At 36.1% G+C, this 19,010-nt stretch overlaps 1 protein-coding gene and 1 pseudogene across 5 annotated transcripts in view; both read left to right on the forward strand.

The window, feature by feature from the left end:
* The window catches only part of LAMA2 (laminin subunit alpha 2), a 517,841-nt gene that overhangs the window by 98,866 nt on the left and 399,965 nt on the right, over positions 1-19,010 (forward strand). The gene's annotated exons all lie outside the window — the stretch shown is intronic.
* Positions 2,462-3,688, forward strand: LOC123821339 (annotated as a pseudogene).

Raw genomic sequence — 19,010 nt, forward strand, 5'->3', positions numbered from 1 at the left:
CTATTTTTTATTGTTGGTATGATTATTGATGGAAGATACTACTTTTAAGTTCTTTGGCTTCTTCATGTCCTATACTACTCTTAACATCCCCCCTGCCTATTTTTTTTTACCCTACAAATTATGCTTCTGAATCCCTGTACCTTCTCCACCATTCACCCTCTTCCCCATCCCAGCTAATAACCTTCCAAATGATCATCGTATCTATGATTCTGTACCTGTTGTGGTTGTTTGCTTAGGGATTTTTTTAGATTCAGTCATTGATAGTTGTGAGTTTGTTGCCCTTTTAATGTTCACAGTTTTTTTGATCTTCTTTTTCTTAAACAAGTCCCTTTAATATTTCATGTAATAATGGATTGGTGATGAACTTTTTTAGGTTTACCCTGTCTGGGAAGCACTTTATCTGCCCTTCCATTCTAAATGATAGCTTGCTGGATAGAGCAATCTAGGTTATAGGTCTTGCTTTTCATCACTTTGAATACTTCTTGCCAGTCCTTTCTTGCCTGCAAAGTTTTGTTTGAGAAATCAGCTGATAATCTTATGAGAATTCCTTTGTATGTAAGTCTCTGCTTTTCTCTTGCTGCTTTTAAGTTTATCTCTTTATCTTTAAATGTTGGCAGTTTTATTATGATGTGTTCTGGTATGGTCCTCCTTGAGTTCAAGTTGTTTGGGACTCTTTGTGCTTCCTGGACATATATGTCTTTTTTCCTTTGCCATATTAGGAAAGTTTTTTGTCATTATTTTTCCAAATAAGCTTTCAATATCTTGCTCTTCCTCTTCTCCTTCTGGCATCCCTACAACTCAGATGTTGGCACATTTGGTGATGTCCCAGAGCCTTTTTATACTGTCTTTGATTTTTTGAATTCTAGTTTTTTTCTTTCTGTTCTGGTTGACTGTTTATTTCTTCCTTATGTTCCCAATGATTGATTTGAATCCCAGCTTCCTTCCCTTCACAGTTGGTTCGATCTGGATTTTTCCTTATTTCACTCAGTGTAGCCCCCATATCTTCCCTTATATGTTTGCTGTACTCAAAAAGATCTCTAAGCATCTTTGTCACCAGAATTTTGAACTCTGCATCTGATAGCTTGGTTATCTTCATGTCTCTTAGTTCTTTTTCTGGAGTTTTGATCTGTTCTTTCATTTGGGCCAATTTCTTTGTTTCCTCATTTTGGCAGCCTCTATGTGTTTACTTCTATATATTGGGTAGAGCTTCTTTGACTCTGCCTTGGAACACCTGTTATGTTGTAAGGGGTGGAACTTTACGTATTTGCCAGAGTGTGGCAACCCTCTTTACTGCTTTGTGGAGCTATGCGTGGAGAATGGGTCTGAGAGTAAACAATCCCACTTGCTTTGCTCTTACCCTGTTTCCAGTCACTCCCCCCCACTTCTTGTATGCTACTGGCACCCTTTTAGTTGCTGCCCCGAGGCTGAATCCCAGAATGCATGGGTGTGCATACATTCTAGGATTGTGTGGGTTTAAATGGACTCTCCTGGGAACTATCATTTTCTTCTGCCCCCATTGGTTTTACAGCCACAGGTTATGAGGCTTTATTTTTTCAGCACTGGAGTCCTGGGGTGCACAGTCTGGCCTGGGGCTGGTATGGCTTGCTCCCCAGGAGTCCCTACTGTTTTTTATCTGCCACAGGCAAATGTGGGACTGCCTGTTCCACCAGCCACCCCTGCCACTGTTCGCCACCACTGCCACACCACATCCTCCCTACTCCAGCTCCCCATCTGTGCCCCTCCTATCATCTGGATGAATATTTCTTCTTAAATCCTAGGTTGTTGGACTTCCATACAATTCTATTTTTCTGGCAGTTCTGGTTGTATTTTGTTTTGAGATGAGTAATGATCCTTATTAGGGTTGTGCAAGGAAATACCTACACCTCCATCTTGGCCAGAAATAAAATAAAGCTTTTTAACTTGCAGGGTTGTTTATGCATCTTGGGTTTGCTTATTTTTGAAGGCATGTGCATTTTAAAATCACCTTTTGGATTCTGTATTCTAGCTTTTGATTGGAGTAGAAATTTAGATTGGAGACAAGAGGGACTGTTATATACTATATATAGGCTTATATCCAACTGAGAAAAACTACCACTTTTCTCTGTACTTCAGTCGGCAGGAGGTTTTCTTTTAGTTTGTTTACAAGAGTCAGGTGCTATCATCTGCATGGTATACAATATTTGACAAAAAAATTGTTCTTTTCCCCTTCATGGCATAAATGCTGAATGCCATAGAATCCTCTCTTTAACAGAAGAACGGTTTAAGATTTCATCTGTGACAATAGTAGCAATAAAGGCAAATACAATTTTAAATTATTATACCTGATAACCATTATCTGAATACCAAATAGAACCAAAGTTTTCTATGATTAACATTACACATGAAACATTTGCTGCTGTCTCCTTCACTGTGTGATCCCTTGGCCTCTTGCTGCTGCTATATTGCCAAGACAGTGCTTTCTAACAAGCTGATTCTGGACAAGTTGGATGTGAAGGGGAGGTAAGTTGCCATGAGAGTGGACCTCATTGTTCCTATGAAGAACAACCAGATAACAAGTTACCAGAGAATCAAGGCTGCCATCCCAAGAATAAAATTCTGCTTGGGCAATGGAGCCAAGTCAGTTGTTCTCATGAGCCACCTGGGTCAGGCTGATGGTGTCCCCATACATGACAAGTACTCCTTGGTGCTGTTGCTGTAGAGTTCAAATGTCTGCTGAGTGAGGATGTTCTGTTCTTAAGGACTGTGTAGGCCCTGAAGTGGAGGAAGCTTGTGCTGACCCAGCTGCTGGGTCTGTCATCCTGCTGGAGAACCTTTGCTTACCTATGGAGAAAGAAGGCAAGAGAAAAGATGCTTTTGGGAATTAGGTTAAAGCTGAGCCAGCTTAAATAGACTCTTTCCAAGCTTCAGTTTCTAAGCTGGGGGTATCTATGTCAATGATGCATTTGGCACTGCTCACCAGCCCACAGCTCTATGGTGGGAGTCAATTTTCCACAGAGAGCTAAAGGTTTTCTGATGAAAAAGGAGCTGAACTACTTTGCCAAGGCCTTGGAAAGCCCAGTGTGACCTTTCCTGGACATCCTGGGTGGAGCTAAAGTTGCAGACAAGATCCAGCTGTTCAATAATATGCTGGACAGAGTCAATGAGATGATTATTGGTGGTGGAATGACTTTTACCTTCCTTAAGGTGCTCAACAACATGGAGATTGGCATGTGTCTGTTTGATAGAGAGGGAGCCAAGATCATCAAAGATCTGATGTCCAAAGCTCAGAAGAATGGTGTGAAGATTACCTTGCCAGTTGACTTTGTCACTCATGAGAATGCCAAGACTGGACAAGCCACTGTGGCCTCTGCCATACCTCCTGGATGGATGGGCTCGGACAATGGTCCTGAGAGTAGCAAGAAGTACACTGAGGCTGTCGCTAGGGCCAAGCAGATTTTGTAGAATGGACCTGTGGGTGTATTTGAACAGGAAACTTTTGCCCAAGGGTCCAACACCCTCAAGGATAAGGTGGTGAAAGCCTCTTCCAGGGGCTGCATCACCGTCATAGGTGGTGGAAACACTGCCATTTGTTGCACTAAATGGAACACGGAGGAGAGAGTCAGCCACATCAGCACTGGGGGGTGGTGCCAGTTTAGAGCTCCTGGAAGGTAAAGTCCTTCCTGGAGTGGATGCTCTCAGCAATATTTAGCAATATTTAGCAATATTTCCTGCCTTTTGGTTGCTGGGTACATCCCTTAACTCAACTTGGTGCTTTCCACATTGCTACTTGGTTCTGGCTAAAATCTTCCCTGTGGCAAGATTCAGCAACTAGTGGCCAAGAAATGCATCCCAGGAACACCTAACACAGCTGCATAGCAGCATTTCATGTCATCTTCACTGCACCCTGGTTTCGACTCAATTCTTCAGGATCCCATTTGAATTTCTTAGTGGCTAAACCTGTACACTCTAGAGTGCATATATTGATCTTTTGCCTGTTAAAGTAAACTGTTAGCATAATTCTTTTCTGGGGATAGCTTACTCTGATTAGCTGTGTCACTGTCTTGCCACTCAGCATGCAAACAAGATGCAATTCCAATTGTAGGGAGGGAGAGAGATGAAGTTGGTGATCTATTCAATAAATAATAGAAGTATTCATTGAAACTGAAAAAAAGAGTACACATAGAACCATTTTGGAAAACTCTTTGGCATTATCTCCTGAAGTTAATATAAGCATCCTTTTAAGATCCTGCAATTCAACTAGTAGACACATACCCAGGAGAAATGAGTGTACCTATGCACCAAACACATACCCCAGGATGCTCACAGCAGTGCTGTTGATAACATCAATATTAGCATAGATAAATATTTTGTGGATTAGCCGTGTGAGGAATACTATAAAGCAGTAAGAAGGAACAAACAACCTACCTGACAGCGTGAGTGAATCCTCCAACATAATAGCTGCCCTTTACTAGGCAGAGGCCACGTGCCAGTCACGTAATACCCTGGTTCAGAACACATAGGATACCTGTGTTTCTGGAGAGGGTTAATTTAAACAAGAAAATTTTTTTCTGCCTTAAAATTGATGAAGTGGTTTCCCTAAAACCATTACTGCATTTATCCTAGTAAAGGGGAAAATTGACCATTTTAAAAGAACATCATCCTTTGATGGCTGTCATCTGAGATATTTAAAGATTCTTTTAAAAGGTTAGCATCAAGAGGGGATTAAAGGAAGTGCATTTATCTTACCTTGGATCTTGGAGATCTAAATATATGCACAGAAATACCTAAAGTCCTGAAACCAGCCATTTGTCTCTGATAACATTTCTTTCCATTATGTGATTGAGTGATACGAAAGTCAAAGGAAGAGGTTAAATGAGATTTACAGTATTTTTTAGTTTTTACAAATAAAGCAAATATAAATACAAAAAATTAAGACACTTGATATAAGATAAAACACATTTACTCACCCCTTCCCAATTTCTAGTCATGTTCCTCTTAGATGTCTAATGTTAACATTTTTAGCTATTTCTTTTGACGCTTTTTAATGATAGGTTTCTATTCATATTTCTCCATTCATCAGTTTTAGATACTCAATTGATATTTTGTTTTTAGAAATCACAATGTACCTTTCCTATAACCCATATTCCTTGCTTATCCCTCTAATATATCATAATTTTATTTAAAAAGTATATATCTTTTATGATACAAATAATGTCTAATGTTAAATATTTATTCTTTCATGTTTATTTGTGAAATCTAATTTCTTTATTTCTTTTTACTGGTTTCTAATCCTTCATGTACTTCTTATACTATTTGTCATTGTTATATTATTTCCCTTCCTCAAAAGTACTTTAATAGAGGGTGGGCAAAAATAAGTTTACAGTTGTAAAACAAATAAATAATGTGATAATAAATAATAATACAAGAATAAACTGCACATTTTGTGTGCTCGCGACTGTAAACCTACTTTTGTCCACCCTGTATAAATAGTCCCACTTTTTTTTTATCTGTGTTCTGCCTGACCAGGAGTTTATTGTTCTCCAGGCCTACTGCACCTTTTTGTACTGTGGAACCACCTTGTCTAGGAATCTACACCTTTGTCTTTCTTGGTTTACTTTCTCATTTTGCTTGAGCACATTGTAAAATAGTTTCTTAAGAAATGTTGCATGAGCAGTAAACTTTCTAAGTCTTTTGATACCTTTTCTATATTCAAATCATTCTTTATACAACATAGTAGTCTTCTTTAGTCTATATATTTATTCCTTCAAGTTTGGGTAATATCTGTATTTTGTCAGTATGAATTTTATGTAGTTTTTCCATTTTGTCTTTTTGAAACTAGCCAGATTTGGCCTTCTCGTATTGATAATCTCTATCATCTTTCTCCTGCTTTAGTTCATATTTTGGTAGAAAACATCTTGAACTCTATCTTCCAAAATTTATATTGAAAGTTATCATCTGTCTTTTGAATAATCTTTTGCCTTTCAGATTTTTTATTTAACAAAGTATGCTTTGCTAAAAAATCTGCATATTTTTATTTGCAATTAACCTTTCACTTTGAGATCCTGGAAGGACCTGATTGAAGACCTAATTGAGGTGATTTAAAACTCTGGGTTGTGAGGACAGGGCCATAAGGTGATTAGGTAGAGAGCCAGCTGTTTTGCTAGGGTAATGTCAAATGCAAGAATGTATAGATTTTATTTTCCCTCTGGGACCATATCGTTTCTCCAGAGAGGTAACCTTCATACTTAGCTCTGGGAGAGAGGTGGCTACAAGTATTTGGGGACACAAGTGTTCTTGGCCACAAGTAGAAGAAGTGTTCACTCATATAGAAAAGTGTCCGTCACTTATTTAAAATTATATGTTACTACAACCCCATCTTAGGAACAAATTTTATTTCACATGACTGAATTGTGGAAAAAACAAAACACCACAAATTTGATGCCCTAGTAACTCTGAATCTTCACTTGTTGGGATTCGTATTCCAATATATAGAAGGCTTAAATCCCTGCTTTAGAATTATAGTCCACTTGACATAGGGGAGGCCTGGTTGCTAAATTACAATATCTCATACAGCAAATAAAATGTTGAATGTTAAGCTTATTTTTTCAAAATATTTATTTATCACTTATTTATTCCAAAATATTTCACCTATGCATCAACTACTCTTTTTTTTATTTTTTTAAGAATTTATTTACTTTTAGAGAGAAGATGAAGGGATGGACAAAGAGAAGGAGAGAAACATCAATGTGTGGTTGCCTCTCACGCACCCCCTATTGGGGACCTGGCCTGCAACCTTGGCATGTTCCCTGACTGGGAATTGAACTGGCCACCCTTTGGTTCACAGGCCTTCACTCAGTCCACTGAGCCACACCAGCCAGGACTCAATTACTCTTCTATGTTGACTTTTCTTTTTACAAAAGTTAAAATAATTTTGGACAAATTATTCAGATGCTGAAATTACATTTTCGTTGATCTCAAGTATATCATAGGTTGGTAGAATTAAATATATGCTTCATGTAATGGAAGTTATTCTTAAAAATTATACAGAAAATGCACATAATTCTGGAAATTTTAATGTTTAAATGCTTAGAAGTGCTGTCCTGTAATTTTGCTACAAACACACATACATAAGTATATACAGTGTAGTTAGTTCTGCAGCCACAGAATTAGCAGCAGCTTTGGAGAGAAAATGTAGAAGAAAGAATGCCCTGAGCATCTCTTTGAATAGCGCAGGCAAGAACAGGTGTTATTATCCCAGGAGGAAACTATGAGTGACTTTTTGTAATTGGAAGTATGCTGTACCCTGATAAGAACTTGTGGATAAGGAAACAAGAGAACAGCAAATAGCCAAGGGGAAGAAAGCTAGAAAAGCTTGCTGTGTTTCTTCACTTAAATATATGTTATTTCTTTAAGGACTGCAGGTTTTACAAAGAGAAGAAGACTAATTTAGGATGCTACTTACCTGTTTCCAGAAGAAAAAGACTCCTGTAGAATGTGATTTTAAGTAGGTCATGGACCAAAAATAAGCAACAAGACCTATCAGGTAGCTTTATGAACATCAAGGTTTAAGAAATTTCATACTTTTGAGAGTTCTCCAGTGCTTTATACACTAAGGGAAACAGCAGTAAAAAGTAACCATGCTAGGAAATTTCTTACCATCTCTCCAGTAAGAAATTACTGAGAGTCAGAGTCTATGTAGTTTTGCTGTTCTTGTTGTCTTGTTTGTTGGATGGTTTGCTCTGGATATTTGCTTATTTCTTTGCTTGTTGATTTTTAGTATTAAATAAGACTGTGCAAGGACAAAAAAAGAAAATCTTTCAGGAAGTTTTAAGATAACATAATACATTTTTTGAGGTTTTTTTAAGGCTGGGATTCTATTTTGTTTTTCTTAAAAGGAATGTCATAATGCTGCACATTTTTGCTTATTCTACATTTTTGTTTATTCTACATTTTTGCTTATTCATGAAACTCAGAAGAAATTCTGTCCATTGACAATCTCTCATTGTGTATTCATCACCACTCTAAACCTTCATTTACTCTGAAATTAAGTGTTCAATGATATTCATGTTATAAATTCATTCTCAGTTGCAAAATGTTCTTGGTGCTTATGAAATTATACTTTAATCACTTTCAGTCAAAAGTTTAGCAAAAACAGTACTTTGACGTACAATGTCAGCATGTTCTTAGATTTTGATAAATGTGGACAAAATCAATAGATAGATACATAAGAATCCAAATAAAATCATCATACTTCAAAAGCTTTTCTTAACATAACTCACAGCTGTAGACTTTCCCTTTCAATAATAACAGAAAATAAGTAAGTCATGGAAATATAATGTACAACATGATGACTATAATCAATAATAATTTATTACTAATTTGAAAGTTGCTAAGAAAGTAAATCTTAAAGTTCTAAATACAAGAAAAAATATTTTGGTAACTGCATGGGGGCAGAGGATAACTAGACTTCATGTGATGATTGTTTTGCAGTGGATACAGATGTTGAATCATTATGTTGTGTACCTGAAATTAATATGTGTCAATGAGAAGTCAATTTTAAATAGGAAAGAAAAGAGTTTTGATAACTAGAAAGCACACTCCCACCCTTCTATTCAAGGAAAATTGTTTGCAGGAGGCAGAATAATAACTCAAATATAAATAAATAAAATCAGTAACTTAGAAATACTTTTGTATTCCAATGTAATGTGAATTTTAAAGTTGTTTAGTACTTCTAGTTTAGATATTTGAGAACAGTAATTCCATCCATACGCCAACATCGATTGATACTTTGAATTTAAATATCATCCATAATCAGATCCCACTCCATCCACTTTCTCCTAATATGCCACTCTATTTGTTCTTCCTTTCAGCATTTCACTTGTGTAATCCTTTCCCTCTTTAAAGATAAAACAAACCAAAATGATACACTACCATCCATTGCATCCATGTATGCAATGGATCTGCTGCCTTATATCCATTCACTTCTGAACTGGTGATGATCTGCATTGTTTTCATCTCTTTATAAAGCTGTTCTCATTAAGTTCAGTTCACCAGTAAGCCCTTAATTTCTGAATCCAGTGAAGATTTTCTCTGTCTTTCCTGAATTCTTTGTGACATTTAACATGTCTGAACACTCCCCTTTCTTTGAGGATTCTCTTCCATTGACTTCTGAGACAATACTTTTTTTCTAATTTTTTTCTACCATCTTGGGTTTGTTCTTCTGGGTAACTTTTATTGGCCTCTCTGTATAATTCTTACATGCCCATATGCTTCTGAATTCCATACTGCTTCTCTCTCTCTCTCTCTCTCCCTCTCTCTCAGTTCCATAGAGCTTCTCTGTATATCTGCACTTTCTTGGCATTTATTCCAAATGTATGTTGGAGACCCAGGATTAGACATTCAACCAACTCTGTTACTATATCTGTATTCTCACCTGAATGCCAACAGAGGAATTTGGGGATTGTTCTTGAGTCCTCCTTCTCTCTTACCCTCAAATTTAAAGAAATTTCAATCTCATAGACTTTTACCTTTTTAATATCTCTTAATTTTTTCCTCTTAGAGTTTTCTGTAACTATTGTCAGTATGCTTCAGCCATGGTTATATCTCGCCTGCAATGCTGGAGCAGCACTCTCATTTCCTGTGTTGTTCCTTGTCTTGCGAACCCCACTCAGTCCACTTCTCTAAACTCCTTCCCAACACTTATCATTCACATGTCAGTTTGTGTTGTAACATCAATTTGCATCAGAACATGTCATAATAATAGTGCTATATGCAAATATCTTCCCTTTTTTGATTAGACAGAAGTTTGCTTAAAGAGTATCAAAATAAAATGTGAAGGACCTTAAGAAAGATGTTCTTTTAATATAAAAAATTAAAAATTAATTTTGTGCTATAGAATTGGGGTTTCACAATGTGTAGAAGCAAATCTTGCAATTGCAGTTATTTCCCTTTACACATAGTAAATGTCCATGTCCGAGTAAATCAGGTGGAGAGTTTAATTTAGTTTGAATCATTAGGAAAGGAGAGAATTGAGGTATTATAAAGTGTGGAGAGTTAAGTGAAACATACGTCTTTGCTATTTTTGCATAAGGTAGACCTTTCCCTTCCAATTATAAAAAAAGTCATTTTTACTCCCCTCTCTTGGGTTGCTTGTTTGCTATAGTAAGTACATTTCTGAGAAAAGTGAAAATATACATGTACTGTCTTTGCATTTAAAGCAGTACGGGTTCATACACAGGCTACTATTTTAAAAAATCAAGAACTTAAATAATGAATTTTGTTTTTTATTAAGGATGTTTTAAAGAAATAGTTATCTGAGAACAGGTATGATTTTTTTTTATAAAGGCAAAGGCATCACATTTTACTTTAATATAGCTACAATTACTCCTGTCATCAACTGCTTTGTTAGTAGGTCAAGGAGAAATTATACCTAAGAAGGGTCCATGGAGTAAAGAGACCAATCATATCAAAATTAAAATTAAATGGAAAAAATTTAAATCAAGGAAAGCATTTATCTCTACTTTTAGTATGATGTGCAAATTCATGCATTTTAAATGGGAAATGGGAAATTTCATAGCCGCTGCACAGCAGTGATGTGAGCTCTGAGGTCAGGGTGGAGGCAGGGTACCACATAGCTGTGGCAGCTTCAGCTCAGTTAGAAAGTTACATCTGAAACATTCTAACTACATTATAGAGCCACAAGAAAATTTACAGTAATTTCTTGTTAGTGGAACAAAGGATTTGCTCTTTTTCCATACAGATTCATTATCAAATCAAGCCACATTTACCAGGCAGTGCATGATTAGTCAGAGAAATGCATTTGCTATGCACACACCTGCACACACTCACACATGCAACATTTACCCACCATTATTTCTTTGTGTGTATCACTTAGCCATCAACTAGAATTTGTGTTTCAGTTTGAATTTTAAATCACTTTACCAGAAATGCCTTTCTCTTAGCCCTGACTTGTGTAGCTCAGTTGGCTGGGCATCATCCCACAAGGTGGAAAGTTGCTGGTTCGGTTCCCATTTAGGGCACATGCCTAGGTTGTGGGCCTGGTCACCAGTTAGGGCAAGTGCGAGAGCAGCCAATCAATTAATGTTTCTCCCCCACGTGGATGATTCTCTCCTTCCTTTTCTCCCTCTCCTCTCTCTAAAAATAAACAAAATCTTTAACTTAATTGCTCTCTAAACTATTTCACCTAAAATGCATTCATAATTTCACATTTAATATGATATGGAAATAGAATAAAAAGTTGTGTGAAATTAAAATTATGATATCAACAATCTTTCTATCATGCAGAATAAAGCAGGCATTTTGACCAGATAAAAAAGTGTTTCTGTAAACAATGCTGCAATGAACATAGTGGTGCATATATTCTTTTTTTCTTTCTTTTTTTATTATTGTTCAACTACAGTTGTCCTCATTTTGGATTTATGCCTAGAAGTGGAATCTGTGGGTCATAATGCCGTTTCATTTTTAATTTTTGAGGTAACTCCATACTGCTTTCCACAGTGGCTGCTCCAGTCTGCATTCCCACCAACAGTGCACAAGGATTCCCTTTTCTCTACATCCTCTCCAATACTTGTTTGTTGGTTTATTGATGACAGCCATTCTGGCAAGAGTGAGGTGATATTTCATCGTGGTTTTAATTTGCATTTCTTAGATGATTAGTGATGTTGAACATCTTTGCATATGGTAGTTAGAAAATAGTCATGGAAAATATAGGAAATATAGTCAATGTAATAACTATGTATGGTGCCAGGTGGGAACTAAAAATATGAAGGGGCCCACTTTGTAAAATATATGATTGTCTGATCACTATGCTGTATACCTGAAACTAATACAAAATAATATTGAAGGTAACTGTAATTGAAAAAAATTATAAAATAATAAAAAATAAATCAATTTCAATAAAAAGTATCTTTGCTGATTAAATATAAGCTATATCAACTAAATTTGTAAAAATTTATTTATGTTAATTTATATAACATTCTAATTAAAATGAATATTTTGAAATTGAAAGTAGCACAGTGGTAAACAGTTTGCCTTGGACCATTGCATAAATGTACATTAAAATTGAGCCTAACAGCAAAAATGAATGTAGCACCTACAAATTTAGGAAAATACTTGAAGAATAAAGACATTTATGAGCAATTAGTATATCCATGCTTTGTTAGAAGAAGAACTTATTGTGAGTGGGGATGCATTAACTCTTTCAGGCATAGAGATTCTATTTTCCAAATAACTTCATTCATACAAGTGGTGTGCTTTGTCTAAGTTAGGATTCAGCTTCCAGCTGTTTTCTGGTATTGGAAAGTGAAACACTGAGGTTTAAAATTGTTCTGGGGACACAGCCTTTCCTGTCATGGATTCTAGCAGATGCTGGTATAATTTAATATTCGTGGAAGACAGAGCAAATATAGAATAGCATTAAATTGCTTTTGCTGAGTTTTCAAGCCAGATGTCCCTTGGCATTTACATGGAAGGAGTCTACTGCGTAACAAGTTGCATATTTTTGTGTGCAAGTTCTCAGCCATGGTATGTAGTCATTGGTGTTTTGACAGCCATCTGCTCAGGCCTTACTTTCTCTACTCAGCCATAGCTAAATTTCAACATTTTTCAAAGTGGAAAATTCCCGGTAGTTTTGAGTGTAAGAGAACAGAAAACTGGTACTCAGTATGAAAAATAAAAAAGTAATACATATCTTTGGCTCAATAATAACCTGCTGTGTTAAAAGAGAATGTCTTATAAATAACAACACCAAATAAATAAGCTATTTGAGAACAGAGACCCTCATCCTCTCACTGAGGTTTGATTATGTGCAAGGCTCTAGCTAGACTAACCTAGGCAGGTCCAGAAATGAGTCACTGCACAGTGACTAGTTTAAGGTTGCCTTTGTCTTGTATACACTAAGCACTTCATAAATTTTGCTGAAAGAATGAATGAACATATTAGAATCCTTACATAATAGACTGCTTATTTGTAGAAAATGTCTCCAAAAAGCTGATAGGTTTTAATATGTTGAGATGTGTGCAAACATGCACACATATGTTCATGCATGTTTATGTATGTTTATATGCTGTAAGTGAATGAAAGAGAGCTTGATGAGAACTTTTGAGCATTAACTATGCACTTACTAGTATGCTAGGCATTCTGGAGATTCAAAACAATATCTACATAAAAAGAATAAAATAAAGAAAAAATTTAAATGATAGATTTCATGATATAGATGAATTGATCAATAGAAAAGAATGGGGCACTTTTAAATCAAGAGGATGTATTTTGAGCTGATTTTGAAGGAAACATTAAATTTAGATCAATGGAGAATAATTAAAGTAGAATAATTAACACAATGTGGATGAGGTAAGTAATGTCTTTGTGCATTAATTGAGTCATTTATCAAATTTTAAAATACTTTCTTGAGTCCTGCATTACATTAAAAAAGATGTTATTAAATAAGCTTTCAATTTAGCTTACAAAAATAGAGACAAACAAATATTATTGTGTGTCTCCAGAAATCTTAAGGCCCTGTATCTATCACTTATGTAAGCAGGACTTACATGCCTGCTTCATTACCCACAGGGCAGGCAAAACATGTTTCACAAAAGAATAATGCATTACTGGGCATATTTATTATAGTTCAGCAATATACAGTATTCTAAAAATTTTACTTAAATCTCTTGTTTCAACATGCTTGGGACCAGTTACGTTTAGAGTTTTGTGAGTGAATAAATATATATACTGAAAACATTTTATTCAATAAGTTGAACTCCTTGAGTTTTGAATAAATGTTGAAGTCTGAGGGAATTGATATGGTCCTGAAATTTAATCTGTTTTGTGTCTCTAAGTTTACTCTTAGTATTGTACACTACTTATCAACAATTTAATATTTTGAATAAAATAATTACTTTTGGTATATTTTACTCTTACCAGTTTTTTCTAGTCATAAACTAATCTAGTGGCCATCACAAAATTCAATATCAATAAGAAAAAAATAACCAAACTGACAATTTTGACCTGACCAAATCCACCAAATATGTAGCTCACTTCCAAAATAATCCAGGGCATATTATCTAGATATGATTTTAGATGATACAATATATTGTTAAATTAACCAGCAGTACAAAAAATAGATAAAATATTATTTAAAACACAGGAGAGAACAAGTTAGAGAAATGGGGAGACAAATCAGAAGTTTCATGCATAAAACTAAAGAGCAATTTATTCTGGAAGCGAAAATCTCATGACACTAAAACAAGATGATGAAGAGATTACTCTGCATGCAAGTGTGGAGAAAAAATAGCTTGTGATACCATAGTGATCTGGGAGCTCATTATACAGAAGAGACGAAGAGCTTTAACTACAATGCAATTAAAGTAACTAGAGAGTATAAATACGAGTGTATCGTATGTGCCAGCTTATGAAAACTCAGAAGTGGGTGGAATTGTAGTAGAATGATGCTCTAGAAAAAGGAAGCTGATTAGAAGAAATATTTAATTAGAAGGCAGTAAGTCATCTTACGTAACATCTTTCAAGCAAGAATGTTTCATTTTGGATATCATACTTATTGTAAGATTGGTGTTCCAAAAGCTTATCATTCCTGGACACCTATGGAGATGTCCTCCTTCACCCCATAACACGTATTCTAGACTTTGTCAGCTTGTCTGCCAGGCGGGATTGGGAACTGGTAAGTTTCAGGGTGGACAGGTAGTAACCACTCCACCTTATCAAGAATCACACTCTTCTATATTTGTGCCCTAAACTCATTGACTCTAATGAAGATAAAACACTTTTTAAAAATATGGAAATTCTTGGAATGAAAATACTTATAATGATATTTATTCTGGGGAACTCTAAAGAACATTAGAAAGTTTACGGGGGCTGAAGTTATCAAAGAACCTAAAACTGCTGATAATGAGTTATTTCCTTAATGCCTACTAATGATTGGAGAAAAGAGAAATGCTTTCAAGTACATGAGTTATGAGAAATTACATGAGTTCTAAAAAAAAAAGAATTGTGAGAACAATAAAATACATGACTTGTGAGGAAAAAAACACACCCCACAAAATCAAAGGGCATTTTTGGAAATGTGTTTAATAAGCAGTAACAATTTACTTTTGGTCATATTTTAAAAGGAGTTTTTCAAAATTTTCTAGCTTTGAAAGGCATAAGTTGATTTTTAGGAATGGCAACCAGTTATAGAGCCTTTTGCCTTTACTGATTGGGTCAGATCTGTTACAGAGTGGACTCATGGCAGGGACAAAATACTATTACCAAATGAACCCCCCCTTCTCCCAGGGTCCCCCTGTACTAGGTTTGCCTTGCCCGCCACCAGGGAATGATGTATCCCAATGCCAGAGATTGGTGCAAAGGAAAGGAATGATTTATTCAAGAAGTTATACAGACTTAGAGTTATGACTTAATGTCTTCATTAAAATCCTAAAGTCCTTTAGAATACCCACAAACGCACACAGTCCTTCCTTCTCCCTCTGCCCAGTCTGGAGTACTGTATCTCAGGAAAAGAAATAGAAATTCATGGCTCAGGTAGCCCCTCAGTTTCCTGGCACCATCAGCATCAGTGTTGCCACCACAATCTCCAGTTAATCCAAAATCATGTGGCATCTTCTCTTGGCCCACCAACAAGGGTCCTTTCACCGCTTCCCTTTAAGCAGTATCTCTCCTGCATTCTTCCCAGCTGCTAAGAGAGAACTCTACATCACTGCTGTATCTTGCTTCCCAGCTTCCTAAGCTGTGTGGTAAAGGGAATCTCAAAGCCTTGTGGTCCCTTTCCTTTCTCCAACCTCCCCTGCAGGCACTGCAACCAGGGGAACTGCCTCCCAGGTATGTCCTGGTTGAAGTCACTCTCATCTCCCTAGCTCAAAGCTTAGCCACAGCTATTTAACATATTCATGAAATCCATTAAAAGTTATAGATATGTTAAATGATCATTCCTGAGGTTATCTGCGAAACTGTTGCTCCGCAAAACAGCTCTCAATGGCCCTGCTCCATGTGTCCCATCCCCCAGTTCAGACTTGTGGGGTTGAGGACATCCTATATTTTTTAATATTTCCTGGACACCCTGAGCTCTAGACCCCATTACAAATCTCTGTTTGGGAGGCCCCCTAGCTGTACCCTGTTAGAGATCTGCTTGCTAAAATCCACCTCTGGCTCTGGGATAGAACATAGAATTTTCCCCTTTTAAAGCAGTTGACTACGAATCAGATCCTTTCTCTAAGACCCTTATTTTTAATTTTTTTTTAATCTCCAAACCTAGGTTACAGATCTTTGCCTAGGCATGTAAGGTAAACATTAGCTGAATCTTATTTCTCTGGACTTGGATACAGTCCTGCCTTAGCTCACGCTCTGGACTTGAACTCTGGTTAGATTCACTTTGAGTACCTTTCAAATTTTCTCCTACTATTTGCTGTCAACCCATACTTCTGGTCCACTATTCACTATTTCTGATATGAGAATGCTTCTAACAAAATTTATCTAGCTTTGTAAGGACAGAGCCCTTAACTGCATGGTTCATTCTTGTATAATTACTGCTTAGCTAAGTGCCTGGACAGTGGGAGGAATTCCATCAATATGTGTCACATATAGTCAGATAAAACCTGGGATTGAATTTGAAAAACACGAGTTCCAGATTTAGGAAATTATCTGTCCTTACTGATCTTCAATATTTTATTTATAAAATTTAGATAATAAATGTCCCATTTATCTTATAGTTTCATTGTGAGAATCAAGATAAGTGACAATATTTTGTAAAGTTCAGTGCTACACATTTATAATGATCAATTAATTGCATTACTCAGACATTTACAGTACATACCATGCAACAGAAGCTCCTGTTTTTTTTTTCGTTTTTTTTTTTTTTTTGCTTGTTTCAAATCAGCTGAACTAGAACAAATAAACTTACTCCATGCAGAGATTTTTTGTTTTCGGTTTTTTTTTAAAGAAGTTGAACTGATTACTAAATTAAGGCACAGAATCTCTGGAGTCATTTACTACTTTTATGAATATTTACTGAGTACCTATTTGATATTAATGACTTTAGTCATCTCTGACAATAAAGACATTAATAAAGTATGACTTCTATCTTCAAGGAACTTGCAGGTTAGTGATCACAGGATGTTGGTAAAAGACAAAACAAAATTATGACAAAAACTCATATCTGAGATTTTTATATGTATGTGCTTGGTAAATGAATATTATTATTAGCAATTGTATGCTAAATGACTATAAAATGCTGATTTTTTACTTCAAGTATTTATAAGAGCAAGCATAATATTTGTGAGCTTTCTGCATATTTATTTATGTGTTCAAACAGCTGCTAGAGAACAAGGTGTTTTGCCATAAACACTGTCAAATCTCGCTTCAAAAAAATTTGTCTATAAAACAAGTATTTCCATAAATATATGGAAGCTGCATAGAATGTGCTTTTAAAGCACAAAACAGAATTAGATGTTGAGTCAGCTGTGAAGTATTTTTTTTTAATATAACCCTCATTCTTAGCCATATGGATCAGGCTAAGACCTGGTACAATTTGAAAGGGATAATGAAATATAAAAGTTCCAGAAGCAACCCAGTGGGTAGGAAAGATTTCAGAGGAAATAAGATATAAGGAAGAAACACTTGTGAAAGATAGGAAGGTATGAAGAGTGGAGGGAAGTTAAGGAGAGGAGATTTCTAGCCAAAATCCTGAGGAAGGAAAAGGCAGAGCCTAGTTCTAGAAACTGTTTAAAGGTAGTATTCTTTTAATATGATGAGAGGATATTGTAAACCAGGATAGTAATTCTGAATCTATCCTAGATGTAATTATAATCCACTGAAAGATTTTAAAAGAAGTGACCTAATCAGATTTGCATTAAGAAGAAAATCCATTTTGTTAAAAATGGACTGAAGAAAGACAAAGGATAATCAGGAGTTTGTTTATGAGGATGTTAAATGCTTGCAACATTGCCCCAAGGTTGGCACTGGTGCTGGAGGGAAGCAGGTGGACCTGAAATTAATGTTGAAGTTAGAATAGTGATAAACAGGCATCAGCAAAGACTCCCAGGTTTCTGTATGGGACACTGGGTGGATAAAGTGTGTTGAGCTGCAGAGAACTCAGAAGCTATTCGTTGTGTGTGTGTGTGTTGGGGAAATGGCAGTGGTGCTGGAGCACTGGAAATCATTTGCTCTGTTTTGGGTAGATGAAATTTGAGATGCTCAATAAATATCTAAGTGAAGATGTCAACCCAGCAGTTGGATAAGTAAGCCTGGAGCTTCAAAGAGATATCTGGCCTAAAGATATAAGTTGGGAATTGTTGACTATGCACATGGTATGTAAATGACTTAGAAATGCAAGAAATTATCTGGGGAGGAGAATGAAACAAGAAAAGGATCTGAGATCTGCCCCAAGGAACTCTAAATCTAACTGATAAACACAAATGAAAAAGAGGGAAGTAAATGGTTCCTTTTTCCTTTTGTGTGGGTCTTTTAAGCCAGGGGGAATACAATGTAAAACAGTGTTGTTTTACTGTGTGTTTCATCATCAGAGATAAGAAACTGTCTTCCAGTTCTAAAAGAGCAGGGCCCCATGGGGAGCAGCATCTTTCTGCTGCCATTGTATGCATCAAAGCTTACATGAGCTCCTTCTTATCTTTTTGATTGAGGGATGTAAATACCAGTTAATGCTCCTTGCATAGCAATTAGCTGAGAGATTTACCGTATTTTTATTTTTATATTTTGGATTGTTAGCAGGCCTAACGTTTCAATTTGTAAATTTTTTATTTTACCAACACTCTTCTTATAGAGTAATTGCCTAATTAAGGCTATACTTTCATTTTCAGTGACTTAAAACTGTTTTGCATTTCCTCTCCTTTGCCTTTTTTACTTCTCATTTTGAGCTTTCAGGCAGACCTGCCAAAGAGACATCCAGTTTATAGGCTTGGTTTTGGAACCCAGGCGGAAGAGAGCAGATACTGAACATATGTTTTGCTGATATTGATGAAGTGAAATTGGAAGGATCTTGGAAGCAGTCT

Source organism: Phyllostomus hastatus, unplaced genomic scaffold (assembly GCF_019186645.2).
Source record: "Phyllostomus hastatus isolate PE091 unplaced genomic scaffold, TTU_PhHast_1.1 phas_contig_40, whole genome shotgun sequence".
In the NCBI taxonomy this organism is placed as follows: Eukaryota; Metazoa; Chordata; class Mammalia; order Chiroptera; family Phyllostomidae; genus Phyllostomus; species Phyllostomus hastatus.